Genomic DNA, 13,485 nt, shown 5'->3' on the forward strand with positions numbered 1-13,485 from the left:
TAAAATAAGAGCATTATTTAAAAAATACATTAGAACATTTAATTTAAACATTTTAAAACCTCACGCAATGGCAACATCGTGGCATATTGCAAATCTCCGCAAAGCATGAAGATAAAAAATACATAGTGATGTCATTATGTGACAGAAGAAAACGGAGTCCAATGGAGACGTTTCAGGCAGGGGGGGAGTGTGCGAGAGAAACTCCCTCTGGAGGAAACTGTTAGTTTCTGCAGACCATTTACATGCACAAAATCCTATATAACGCACTACAAGAAAGGGAATAGCATGGTAAGGCCCCTTTAATATTGTGATACTTGAAATAGATTTTAGTTTACATGTTAACAAGGTAATTAGTACTTGTATCGGAACACATTCTTAGAGTAACCTTGCAAATCTGGATATAACATCCTCTTTTTGACCCTCGATTTGTTGTGTTTTTGCCATCCGAGTTGCGAGCACCCACACAGATTTAAACATTTACTGTTATATCATGCTTTTAATAGAAGCCAGTGGGCTTTCTCTCTGTCAGTGGATCTTGATGGAGTGTATAGGAGTGCTGGAATGAGTCGGGCTTCTTGCAATCAGGCACAGGGAAAATGGTTAATTCCACTTGTGATGACACCAGCTCGGCAAGCACAACAGTTTTCAAGTGCTGACACTGACCAGTAATGACTGAACGAATGGATAGAGAATAGAGGAGGTGTGTGTGTGTGTGCATTGAGGGGGGTCGGACAGAGAAAAGGGCTAAGAAAGCATGGAGTAGTCAGTAAAAGAGACACTGGTAAAGTATGAGAGAGAGAGACACAGCTGCTTCTGCACAATCGCTTTTCAGCATCTACAGTCCCGGGCCAAAATGCCATTAATACAAGTGTCAGAGGAGTGAGTGGAATCAGGCACAGCGCTATGTCTTTGAGTGGCTTGAGAAGAAAATGCCCAGGATCCTTCGGGGACGGGCCTGTTCGAGACGGCCCTCCATTCTTCTGGCCCCTTTTGTGGCGCTGCCTCCCTGTCCATCCTCTTCCCTTTTATTTTGTACGAAGATTAAATTGCACATGATCTCTAATGTCTCCGGACCCTTCGCTTGTCGTAGGTCGACGACCTCCACGCGGCTGGGATAATAGATACATCCTCTGTTTGTCTTGTGGTAAAACGCTCGTCCGCCACAGTCCAGTAACTCGCCATTGTCACACGGTCTGAAGCAATTAAGTAAAATGGTGGATAAAGCCCCGGTGCGTCCTTTCAATATTTATTACATCCTCTTGGTGAAAAGAGCTATTTAGTCGCTGTATCTAAAATGATCACTAATGCAATTACAAGTGCATTTAGAATACACATTAAGGGTAATCTTCACCCCTTAGAGAAGACCCCAATGCTCCAACGAGAGAGGGTAACAGATTAAAGTTACAAAGGATGTCTGTGAATACATGGGATACATCAAATATATCTAACAATGAGGCAAACATGCATGTTAAGGCTGATTCGGGTCAGCATTTCTTGGTAATCTGTACAAGACATGATTTATTTTCAATAGCCAAAGCTTACTTTCCGCTCATCACTTGTCCATAACACAGCATGAGACCTCCCATTACATCCTTTTCATTAGACTTCGTGTTGCTGATCTTTGAGTTTTTCGTACGTGGCGCTTTTCTTTCCTTTGTCAGCTCAGACATGCTGTCGGAAACTCTCTTTTTTTCTGTATTTCAAACTAAATCTGAAACACAAAACATACTCTTGATATATGTTGCGGGTCAGCTGTCAGGAAGTCAGGCTTGTGTGATGAGATAGTAAAGAGATTTGAATGATTCAACCTAAAGCCTCATGAAAGTGGAGCTGAAAATAGGAGCGGTGATTCAAACCGGAAAGTTCTCTTGTCAACATCAAGCCTTTGGTTGCAACAGATGTAGTTAACTATACAGCCACAACAGACTTAATTAAAACCCATACAGTAGATGTGTGCTGTGTTTGTGGAAAAAATTAACAAAGTTTTATGGGATCAACTTTTCCATAAGACTGGACAGCATAAGCCCTGCAAAACATGAGAGTGTGTGGCCCTTTATTTCATTCACTGCTGACATGATGCAGCTACTGTAAATCTGATATGAAGACAGATTTCTTCACAAAAACATGAACATACATCAGTGTGGTTGATCCCTAGAGGGTAAAATCACAGGGACGAAGTTGGGTTTTGGAAGGAAAGCTTGTGGTTATGTAAGCAGTGAATATTGTCATCAACCTCTCAACAGTTCAAACTAGTTTTCTCTACTATGTATGTTCAGACCTGCAAATATTGTGGACGTTGTACAAATTAAGTAGCATTCTTCTTAGTGTTCTTTATATACAAATTAAGCATTTTTGAGCATTTTGTAATTAGAAAAACACCTTGTTTTGATTATAACTATTGATGCCTTCATATGTTTACTGTGCGTTAGCGCTAAAGCTTGATAACCCTAACAGCTAAGCTAGCTAGTCCATCAAACATCGAAGCGAAGCATCACAACAGTTATCTTACTTAGCTGTTGTGTGTTAACTTTCTCCCCCTGGTTTTATTTGGAGGGAATGTGAAAACAGCACTTCTAGAGGCTCACGCTAAGCTAGCTATTGACAGTCGGTCAGAAAATAGCATACCTGTTTACAAAGAATTGGATACAGCATTAAAGGTGGGATCCCACTCATTGCATTGAAAGTTGCTTGCATTGTTATTTAACCTGTTAAGCCCCAAGGCCCCCTCGGCACTGTGTCTCAGGGGATCTTAATATTTAACAACCTATTCATGTGTTATACCAGATTAACGGGAATAATCTCAGCTAACTGACGATACAAACCATTTTTACCAAAACAAAACACAAGTCTCATAAGAAGCATCTAAATGACCCCATAGCGAAAAATGCTAACGCACTTTGGCACAGAACTCAAGATAAAAGATACCCTTATTACTTATAGTAGCTGCACATACAATATATCCTATTAAAGCTAATGTTCCACAGATCATTTAGGTATATATATCATCACTAAGTCATCCGAACTCGCGACAGGGGAAGCAAACTCAGACATCACAACACGTACCTTTACGTAGCTTTTACGGGAGATCCTCTCACCGTAGCTGTCAATCTGATCAAAAGACTTGTTCAATGGCATTAAAACGAGAAAAAACGCGGCTGAATCGGTTAACCCATAGGTTGATAATGTTTCTGGGTAATAATTTGTTTTATTTATAATCCATAATTCCATTTTTATGTAAAAATCGGAGAGTAAAAGTTAGCTGCTAATGGTAGCCACCAGAGTTATCGCAGCTTCCGGTCTTGTTGGCTATGCGGCAGTCTCACACACACACATTACCAAATAAGGAGTATGTGGGAGTTCTCCTCGATTCCATTGGCTCTGACGGTTAGAAAGAGAATCAGCAAAATCGAACAAGGGGGGCCAGAGATAGGTCAAATCCACCCAAATGACCCCAGAAGTGGTTTTTTTGTTGCTAAATCTCTCTAAAAAGGTCAAATTTAACTTGTTTTGCATAAATCTTGATACAGGGTATTATTATATGTTGTAGTTTGGATTCCTAAAGCTTTTAGTCTACCATCCCATCATTCAAGGGTGGTTTTCTCTATAAGTAATTATTTTGGACAGAGACAATAATTTACATTTTTTTACTGTGTTCAATCTGAATTTACTTTAAAATAAAAACATCTATATTGATTCTGACACTTCTACATCCAACTCACAGGTGTAACCTTGCTTTGAGAAAAAAGATTATTAATTTAACCCTTTTCGAAGGGAAGATATGGTCATTTTTTTCTGGGAATGTCATTTTCGAGCCTGAGACCTGAAAAACAGGCTCGGGGTTTATTAACCCCACTTCCCAGCCTTTCCTTATTGGACTCATTCACTTTAGAAACAGTATAAAAATGACTCTGGATTCGGATCTCAGAGCAATTTACAAGAAAAAGTACTTTTGGGCCCAATGGCATCTCTTATGGCAACCCAGTCTCACGGCATTTCGTGTTCACCAACACGATTTTGAATCTATTGATTCGTGTTCACCAACACGATTTGCCCCTTTTTTTCGTGTTGCACAGCACGATTTTAAAAGCAATGTATTTCTACTGCCTGCAGCACGTCTTTTTCTCCGGTCGGGTCGTGGGAGACCGGAAGCTGTGTGGTTCATAAAAACATGTTCTTACTCAATATCAAGCCACAATTATTGCTTTTATTTTAAATCGTATAATTTCGGACTTTTGTTGCCGTCTGTGAGGAAAATAAATGGGGCTCAGACAATAAATGGGGCTCAGAGCCTCAGAATACGGAGATCTGTATTTTTAAATATTTATTTCCTTCTATTTCGTTATTCTTTTCAAAATAACACACTGTTATTTACTCACCAATAACACACAATTATCCTTGCTTTTATTTATTGGTTTAATTCCATAATCTCGGGCTTTTTTGGCGTCCGTCAGGAACTGAATTTCAAAATAAAAATAACCGGAAACAGACGTAGGCCTATAAGGGACATTTCGAGCATCATTGCGATTGTCAACATTTCTGAGTTTAGGATGGCCGAAGACACTACACTACCCATAATCCCCAGCTATCGTTTAGGACTACAGTCCCCGTAAGGTTACGCAGAGCGTCAAACAGCTGTTTGAAATGGAACGAAACCACGCCAGACTATCCAAAACTGGAATTGAACACCCCCCCAGAACTACACATGCTGGCTATTGTGTTTCGCAAAATGTTCTATGGGACGTCTCTACTGAACGTTTTCGTTTTTCCCACAATTAGAAGTTGCCAGTATTAAACACATTGGTGTTATCAAATGTAAAACATGTCATTAATAAATGGGTGAAAATCGCTTGTGTCCATAATGCGCAGCATTAATATATACCCACGACAGCTCATTGTTACTTTGTAATTCTACTCCACTACAATTCAGAGGTTAACCTGGTATTTTTACTCCACTGCATTTATTTGAGTTACTTTACAGATTCTGATTAATGATGTGAAATATAAACAACCCTTAAATCAGACTTTAGTTACACCTCACCTGAGTAAAATTCAGGTAAGGTGATTGTCAAGTGCCAACAATCAGGAGAGATATTTGATAGTTGGTGCTTGAGAAGACTAAACATGTATCTGCAATTGACATGAATGGAAACGAGTAATAAAGTATATTTATTACTCGTTATTCTCTACTAATAGTTAATTAAAGACTGTATATTATGGCTATTTTGCACATCCCTTTCAAGATTGTCAAAGGTTTATTGACATATCATACACAACTACGGTGTAGTTATGCAATGAATTAAACACTTGGGTCACAGGTTCCTCAACAGTGCATTACAAGACATCTATCAATATGTGTGTACCTCCACCATTAAACATATTCATATTCTGCACATTTCTTATTCTATCTACATACGTAAGAGTATAATTCATATGTATAATATCAGTTAAAATAAGTGCTTCAACATAGTTAACATTGCAGGAAAGCAATATATTAGACGTTAAGTACTTTGTCAGGTTTAATATTTATCTGTAGATAGATACCCCCAAAGTTTTTTTCTTTTTTAAAAGAAGACCTTAATCTGTTATTTAATGTTTAAATAAAGGTTAATTCGTTTTTCTGTTTTGCACCTCCTCCTATTAATATCTTTGTACATCCTGCACTAAACTGTTTTATTGTAGAGATCACTTATAGTATCTTCTTGATTTTTATATTCTATATTTCTATCACAGACCTTCTACTTTCCCCCTATGAAAGTATGTACTCTTCATATTTGTATTCAAATATTCAAATAATATTTGATGAAAAAAATATTAAGAGTACATTATTGTTTTAATGTGTTATATTATAACACATCAAAACAATAATTCAATAACGTGCTTTAACCACTAGGCGGTGCACACAAGGTACACACAGCCATAATAACTTTGTATTATTAGTGTAGGACACGTTTTATTCATGCTTTCACATAATTTTACAGCATATTGCTATACTATTTCAGACTCAGTCTTTACATTCTTACATTCAAAGAAAATCAGTAATATCTTTAAAAACTACAGTCCTTTTATATCAGCTGTGCACCGTTATGGTGTAAATATAACCTATCTGTGAATTAGATCAAATGTAAAAGTCAGCCGAATTAGTGTTGATACTGCAAGGAGACGTATTGTGTGAAGAGAAATTGAAGATGTTGTTTAATTGTTGAATATATTTATGATCCACGTCAAGTATTCAGTTTCGGCGGCATTTTCTCAGTTTTTCCAAAGGTCTTCTCATCAGGGCTCTATAAATAAAGAACAACGGCAGATCTGTAATATACAATGCAGCCGAACCGTGTATTACAATGCCGTTATGTGATGACTTTCAAAGAGAAAAGCAAGAACACTCGGAATTAAGTATTATTTTATTCTTTTAAAATGTTTTCCGGATTTCATATCATATAAACACCAAATCCCAGCATGCATTGCGGCCAAAAACATCCAATAAGCGAGCTTAAAACCATAGCTGAGGATCTTGGGTAATCGCTCGAAATGCCTACGTCTGTTTCCGGTTATTTTTATTTTGAAATTCAGTTCCTGACGGACGCCAAAAAAGCCCGAGATTATGGAATTAAACCAATAAATAAAAGCAAGGATAATTGAGTGTTATTGGTGAGTAAATAACAGTGTGTTATTTTGAAAAGAATAACAAATTAGAAGGAAAAAAAGATTTAAAAAATACAGATTTCAGTATCCTGAGGCTCTGAGCCCCATTTATTTTCCTCACAGACGGCAACAAAAGTCCGAAATTATACGATTTCAAATAAAAGCAATAACTGTGGCTTGATATTGAGTAATAACATGTTTTTATGAACCACACAGCTTCTGGTCTTCCTCGACCTGACCGGAGAAAAATACGTGCTGCAGGCAGTAGAAATACATTGCTTTTAAAATCGTGCTGTGCAACACGAAAAAAAGGGGCAAATCGTGTTGGTGAACACGAATCAATAGATTTAAAATCGTGTTTGTGAACACGAAATGCCGTGAGACTGGGTTGCTTATGGGGGCTAGCGTTAAGCTAGCTACTGATTGCTGGTCATAAACTATAGCATCCCTGTTTACAAAGGACTGGATACAGCAGTGGAGGTGAGATTCATTCTTAAGGACCAATTTAAATAAGGGCTATTCAGGTGTGGTAGGCCTACTGAATAGTTGTATAAAAAACCGCGCTGCCAATCCACAGATGTCTTTTTCTCAATGTAGGTCTTTGAGACTTTTGAGCCTAATGGCATCACTTATGGGAGCGCATGTTAAGCTATAGCTATTGACGGGCGGTCAGAGACTAGCATAGTATAACAAACTAGCATGTTTTGAGCAGTGGAGTTGGGATACCGTTTAGTTAAAAAGTTAAAGCCTTTTATTGTCACTATACACAAGGTATAACGAGATGCAGAGTGCAACTCTGTCCCGGTGTGCAAAAAATATACAAACAAATACATAACACCAAAAAACACAGCAATAGGACATACAATCATACGGGGGAATAAATAGTTAAAAATATTGACATAAAAAAATAGTATATAAAGTGCATTAAAAGTGTGTGTATGTGTGAGAATGGTTACAGTTATTATTATGTGTGGTGGTTGAGCAGCCTGACGGCCCAGGGGTAGAAACTGTTTTTGAGTCTGTTTGTCCGTGACTTGAAGCTCCTGTATCTCCTCCCAGAAGGCAGGAGAGAGAACAGTCTGTGACCGGGTGAGAGCTGTCCTTTATGATTTTATTAGCTCTGCTGAGGCAGCGGGAGGTGGAGATGTGTTCCAGAGAGGGCAGGGGGCAGCCGATGGTTTTCTCTGCCATCCTGATCACTCTCTGCAGGGCTTTCTTGTCCGCAGCTGAGCATCCTGCATACCACCCCGAGATGGAGTATGACAGCACGCTCTCGATGGTCGCCCGGTAGAAGGACACCAGCAGCTTCTTGTTAAGTCGGTTTCTCCGAAGCACCCTCAGGAAGTGTAGTCGCTGCTGGGCCTTCTTAACTGCTGCAGTGGTGTGTGCTGTCCAGCTGAGGCTCTCCGAGATGTGAACCCCCAGGAACTTAAAGGTGGAGACCCTCTCCACTCTCTCTCCATTGAGGTGAAGGGGGGCGTGTTCTGGACGGTGCTTTCTGAAGTCTATGATGATTTCTTTTGTTTACTTGTGTTCAGATACAGATTATTTGATGAACACCACTCAGACAGCTTCAGGATCTCGTCTCTGTATGCCGACTCGTCGTCTCCCTTATGTATTTGGCCGACCACAGTGGTGTCATCTGCAAATTTGATAATGGAGTTAGAGGGGTGAATGGGAGAGCAGTCGTGTGTGTAGAGAGTGTAGAGTAGAGGGCTCAGCACGCAGCCCTGCGGGGAGCCAGTGCTGAGGGTGCGGGTGGAGGAGCAAAAAGGGCCTATTTTCACTGTCTGAGGACGGTCTGTAAGGAAATTATAAATCCAAGCGTATAAGATGGAAGGGAAACCTAGGCTTGACAGTTTTTCCACTAGTATGTCAGGTATGATGGTGTTAAAAGCTGAGCTAAAATCGACAAACAGCATCCTAATATAGTTGCCTGGGCCTTCTAGGTGGCTCACAGCTGTGTGAAGGACCGTGGCGATGGCATCATCCGTGGATCTGTTGGCTCTATAGGCGAACTGATGAGGGTCGAGGGAGGGTGGGAGGCTGGCTTTGATGTAGTCGGCTATTAGTCTTTCGAAACATTTCATCACCGCCGATGTTAGGGCTATGGGCCTGTAGTCGTTGAGCTCTCTGACTGGTGTCTTTTTTTTATTCTTAAGAAATGAACTAGCAGAGACAAGGTTACATTGCAGTGCATATTCCATCATCAAGCACTGAAACATTGACTCCTGTATGTCTGTAGCCTGAACTAAATCTCTGTAACCTACTACTTCCCTCTGTGAGAACCAGTCTGCTGACAGCTTGGAGCCAGTCCCTCTGCCACCGCCGCTCCCCCCCCCCCATCTCTCGCTCTCTCACTCTCTCTTTCTCTCTCTCTCTCACTTAATTGACTTCCCAGTTTGATAACACATGTCTGATTGGAGCCGGGCTGTCTCAGTGATGCTCAGAGGAACGTGCCTCTTCAATAGCAGATCAATTAGTCTATTAAGATAACCAGGGACATAGGTCCTCTATCCTGGCTCCTATTTGAATATGGTCCAATGTGGAAGTCATTGTTCTTCAAGAATTATCCAGTTTCTCACTTAACCTGTAAGCTGTATGCATATACATTGCTTATTATTATATCATCATAATTATCAGTCCAAAAACATATAGAAAACATATGTCCCTTATAGGCCTACGTCTGTTTCCGGTGACTTTATTTTTTAAATTCAGTTCCTGAGGAACGGCAAAAAAGCCAGAGATAGAATTAAACAAATAAATAAAAACAAGGATAATAGTGTGTTATTGTGGACTGAGTAAATAACAGTGTGTTATTTAGAAAATAATAACAAATTAGAAGGAAAAAAAGGATTAAAAAAAAATACAGATTTCAGTATTCTGAGGCTCTGAGCCCCATTTATTTTCCTTGTGGACGGCAAAAAAAGTCCGACATCATACGATCTAAAATAAAAACAATAATTATGGCTTGATATTGAGTAAGAACATGTTTTTATGAAAGAAATACACTGGGAAAATTGTGATGGTGAACACGAATCAATAGATTAAATGTCTCTTGTGACTATAACACAAAATGCTGTGAGAATGGGTTGAACATGTACATATTATTGTAAAGTACATGCAATATGTAAAGGAAGTATTATCAAGATGAAATTAAGTATTATCCAGGCTTAATGTTTTTTTTTACATTTTTAGTCGGTATATATGTGTCTAATCGTGCGTAAATGCTTTGTGATACAGACAGATGGCAGGTCTCTTATTATTTGTATGTGAGTGGTTCATCTTGAGCCATGCCAGGTGGCTCGAATATTCATTTCATTTTGATAATTCCACAGATTACTCCAAGCAATCTCAAAGCTTCACCCGGCAAGATTTATATGTAAAAATACTTTCTTATCAGCCTAAATCACAATGTGGGGTTAGACACAGAGAGGTGTGTCCCTGAAGATTCAATGAATTTGCACAATTGTATTAATGATGTCAGTATGATCAATGCCATTTGGTGGCTTGCATACAAAGTTGCCATTTGCAGCTGATTTTTATTAAATGTGTCTTAAAAGTTGTAGCAAAGCCAAAGTTCAGGGTTGCATTGCGTTGGAATAGACTTGGCTGTAGCCAACATGATGCTACAAATTTGTTTGTAGACTAGTAAAGCCTCAAGTTTTAAAAATGTTGTCCTGTTTCTGGAGCCCTTGGTGACCAAATATAGTGACAGAGTGAAGCTAGAGATGAGCGAAGCCTGTTGGATCCATGTGCTGTTAGCAGAGCAAATTCTTATTACTAGCTAAAACACAAGCAAGGTGCATCTGTAATTCAGGGAAATATTAATTGGAATACTAATAAGGGCAAACTAAAAACATGTTTAAAATAAAATATACTTGTAAAGTAGTGATGTGTCGGTCACGAACGAGCCGGCACAAAGAGCTGGCTCTTTTAAGTGAACGACGGGTGCTGGCTCGCGCCCGAAAACGAGACGTTTTCTTGTATTGTTTTTTAGCAGCCTAATACAAGACAGAATGATATGATGATCTCCGCGCTACGGGTGCTCCGTGAATGCATGCAGTGACATGTAATATCCAAGGATTAGAGACTGTTGGATGCTGCTGTTTTGAACATTGCAATATATTTATTTTCATTATGTTATTTATTTATGATTATTTTTAGGCTCTGCAAAGATTTGTTGTCAGTTTGTATGTGGCTATCTGCCTTTTTTAGCGTGGTTCTACAATCAGAACCACGCTAAAACAGACATAAGGGTCTGTAAATGCAATGAAAACAATTGGCCACAGCAAATCATTTATATTAAAAATGTTATTTTTACTTTTGAATACTTCAGTACAAAGGATGTGTTCAATAATTTAAGTGATATACTGTATGTGTACACATATAAATCATTAGTAAAAACAGGGCTAAATTAGATTGAATTATAAAAAGGTATATTTCGGCTCTTTTGAGCAAAGGAACGGAGCCATAAGATCCGGCTCCCTTCAAAGAGCCATAATTCCCATCACTATTGTAAAGCTAACTCCTTATATTTACTTTTAAAACAACCGAATGCTGAAAATGCAGTGTTAGCGACACCGTTGTAATGTCTGTTATCTTATCTTAGTTGGAACAAAATGTACAAAGTAAACCTCATGCTGAATTAGACATGAAACTATTACATTAATAATCTCATCAGAAAATGTTTATTAAATTAAGTACGTATGGTAGCGGTGGGAAGCATGCTCCCCACGATACGATACTATCGCGATACTTAACCCTTGTGTGGTGTTCATATTTTTGTTACTCAGCCAGTGTTCTTCGTGGGTCTGGTGGACCCCGCTGCCTTTTTGGGCTTCAATTCAACACAATCAAACTATTTTATGTTAAAATACTCAACAGATGTATACTTCATCTCAATTAAACAGCATATATGGTCAATATTTTCCCTTTTACATTTGTTAGATCACATTAATGAACACAAGTGCTACTCGTTTTTTTGCCCACTGACCGGCTGGTCCTGTGGCTCGTCTTTTTTTTGTAACTAGCTGATGCTCAATCTCATCCTCTTCTTCAGACTCAGAATTCTCAGAAATGTGATCCTCACATTCCTCGTCCTGAATTCCTCTACATCATCATCAAATGGTTCTCTCTCTTACAGAATCATTTGCAAGGCCCTCTGAGCAGAGAACCTTTTGGCCATCTTGATCAGTTGTGATAAGGACCCAAACTGGCGAAGCTTTATTTATTGTGTAAGGCCCCAAATTTGCAGCTTGGATAGAGTGTGAAAACAATAAAGATTGGTTCCCGCAAGACGGGAATGTGAGAGTAGACAGGTGTAGGTGCTTGATTTTATCAACAATGTTGCAACCTTGTGCAGGAATGGCAGGGGCAGAAACACAAAAGTCTCACACACACACACACACACACACACACACACACACACACACACACACACACACACACACACACACACACACACACACACACACACACACACACACACACACACACGGCCCATACAGGTGCACAGGACCTACAATGTCCACACCTTTGTCAGACCCGAACTTCCATGTATGTAATGTAAATGTGTAGGGGGGGGGGGGTACAGTGGGTGGTCATTGAAAATGTGTTCGGTTATATGTTATTCACAGAAAATGAGCCAAGGCCATTAAGTGTGGGTTTGAAAAAACTATTTATCTTATCATTTTTCTTTAGTTGAATAATGAAAACGGGTCCCAGAGACCCGCATACCATACAAGGGTTAAGCCCCGATACGATAGTATTGCGATTCTACAATTATTGCGATGCGATATATTGCGATATTGCAAATGACATGGGTCATATCCATGTCCATCCATCCTTCCCTTCCTTGTTAAAAATGTATTTGCAATATAAATAGTTTATGTAAATAACCCAATTTGTGTTCTTTGAAACTGAAAAGGAGATGGCATTGTTTTTGTTACTTTCATTGCAATTGTATACATGTCTTAACGTAACTTCCTGTTTTATATAGACATGCTTTTATTTTGAAGACGAGTTTGTGCTATTAGCAGGAAGTTACTGTTCCCAAAACAAAAACTTGACGGATAAAGTACAGATATTAACGGAGATCAACATATAAATACGGCGATATCAAAAGATAAAGTTTACATTTAAGTATTAGCACCCCCTGAAGAGGCACAAGGTCAGTGTTACAGTAACTGTAATATAAAAATGTGGTTTCGTTTATATACTGTATTATAACCTTGCTATTTTAAGTTCACTTGTTTAATGGTATTCTAAAGTAATGCTCATATGGATGTAGCGTACATTTATTTGTTGTTATGTGTCTTTGTGTAGCTCTTACGTTGGTTTTGTGAGTTTTCAATACATTAGAAATCATCAGTCAAGTGTCACGACCATCTTTCGGAGGGATATGCTACAGTTTGTATAATAAAATATCAATAATTGGCGTCCGTGTATCGATACAATATTGCCACGCAAAGTATCGCGATACTATGCTGTATCGATTATTTCGCCCACCACTAATGTATGGTCTTTTTTACTCTAGTTTGCAACCAATGTCGGCCCCCCTGCTGGCCATAGAAATAATGAAGGTGAATGGCACTTCTGAAATGGCACTTCTGAAATGGCTTCACTTTTCGTACCCGGAGGTTGACCCTTGGGTTAAAGACACCTGATAGCGGAAAAGTGAGTTTTCCTTTGCGCACAGGTCCATGCAATAACAGGTCAACTGACACCGCATCATTACATCAGCTCCACATATCTGGTTTAGCACCTCGGCCAATTGAGGTACATCCAGCAATTGTGTCCTTCCGTAAGCAACTTTTATGGAGGCTAACGGTAGCCTCCAAG

The sequence above is a fragment of the Pseudochaenichthys georgianus genome, chromosome 16 (genome assembly GCF_902827115.2).
Source record: "Pseudochaenichthys georgianus chromosome 16, fPseGeo1.2, whole genome shotgun sequence".
NCBI classification, from domain to species: Eukaryota; Metazoa; Chordata; class Actinopteri; order Perciformes; family Channichthyidae; genus Pseudochaenichthys; species Pseudochaenichthys georgianus.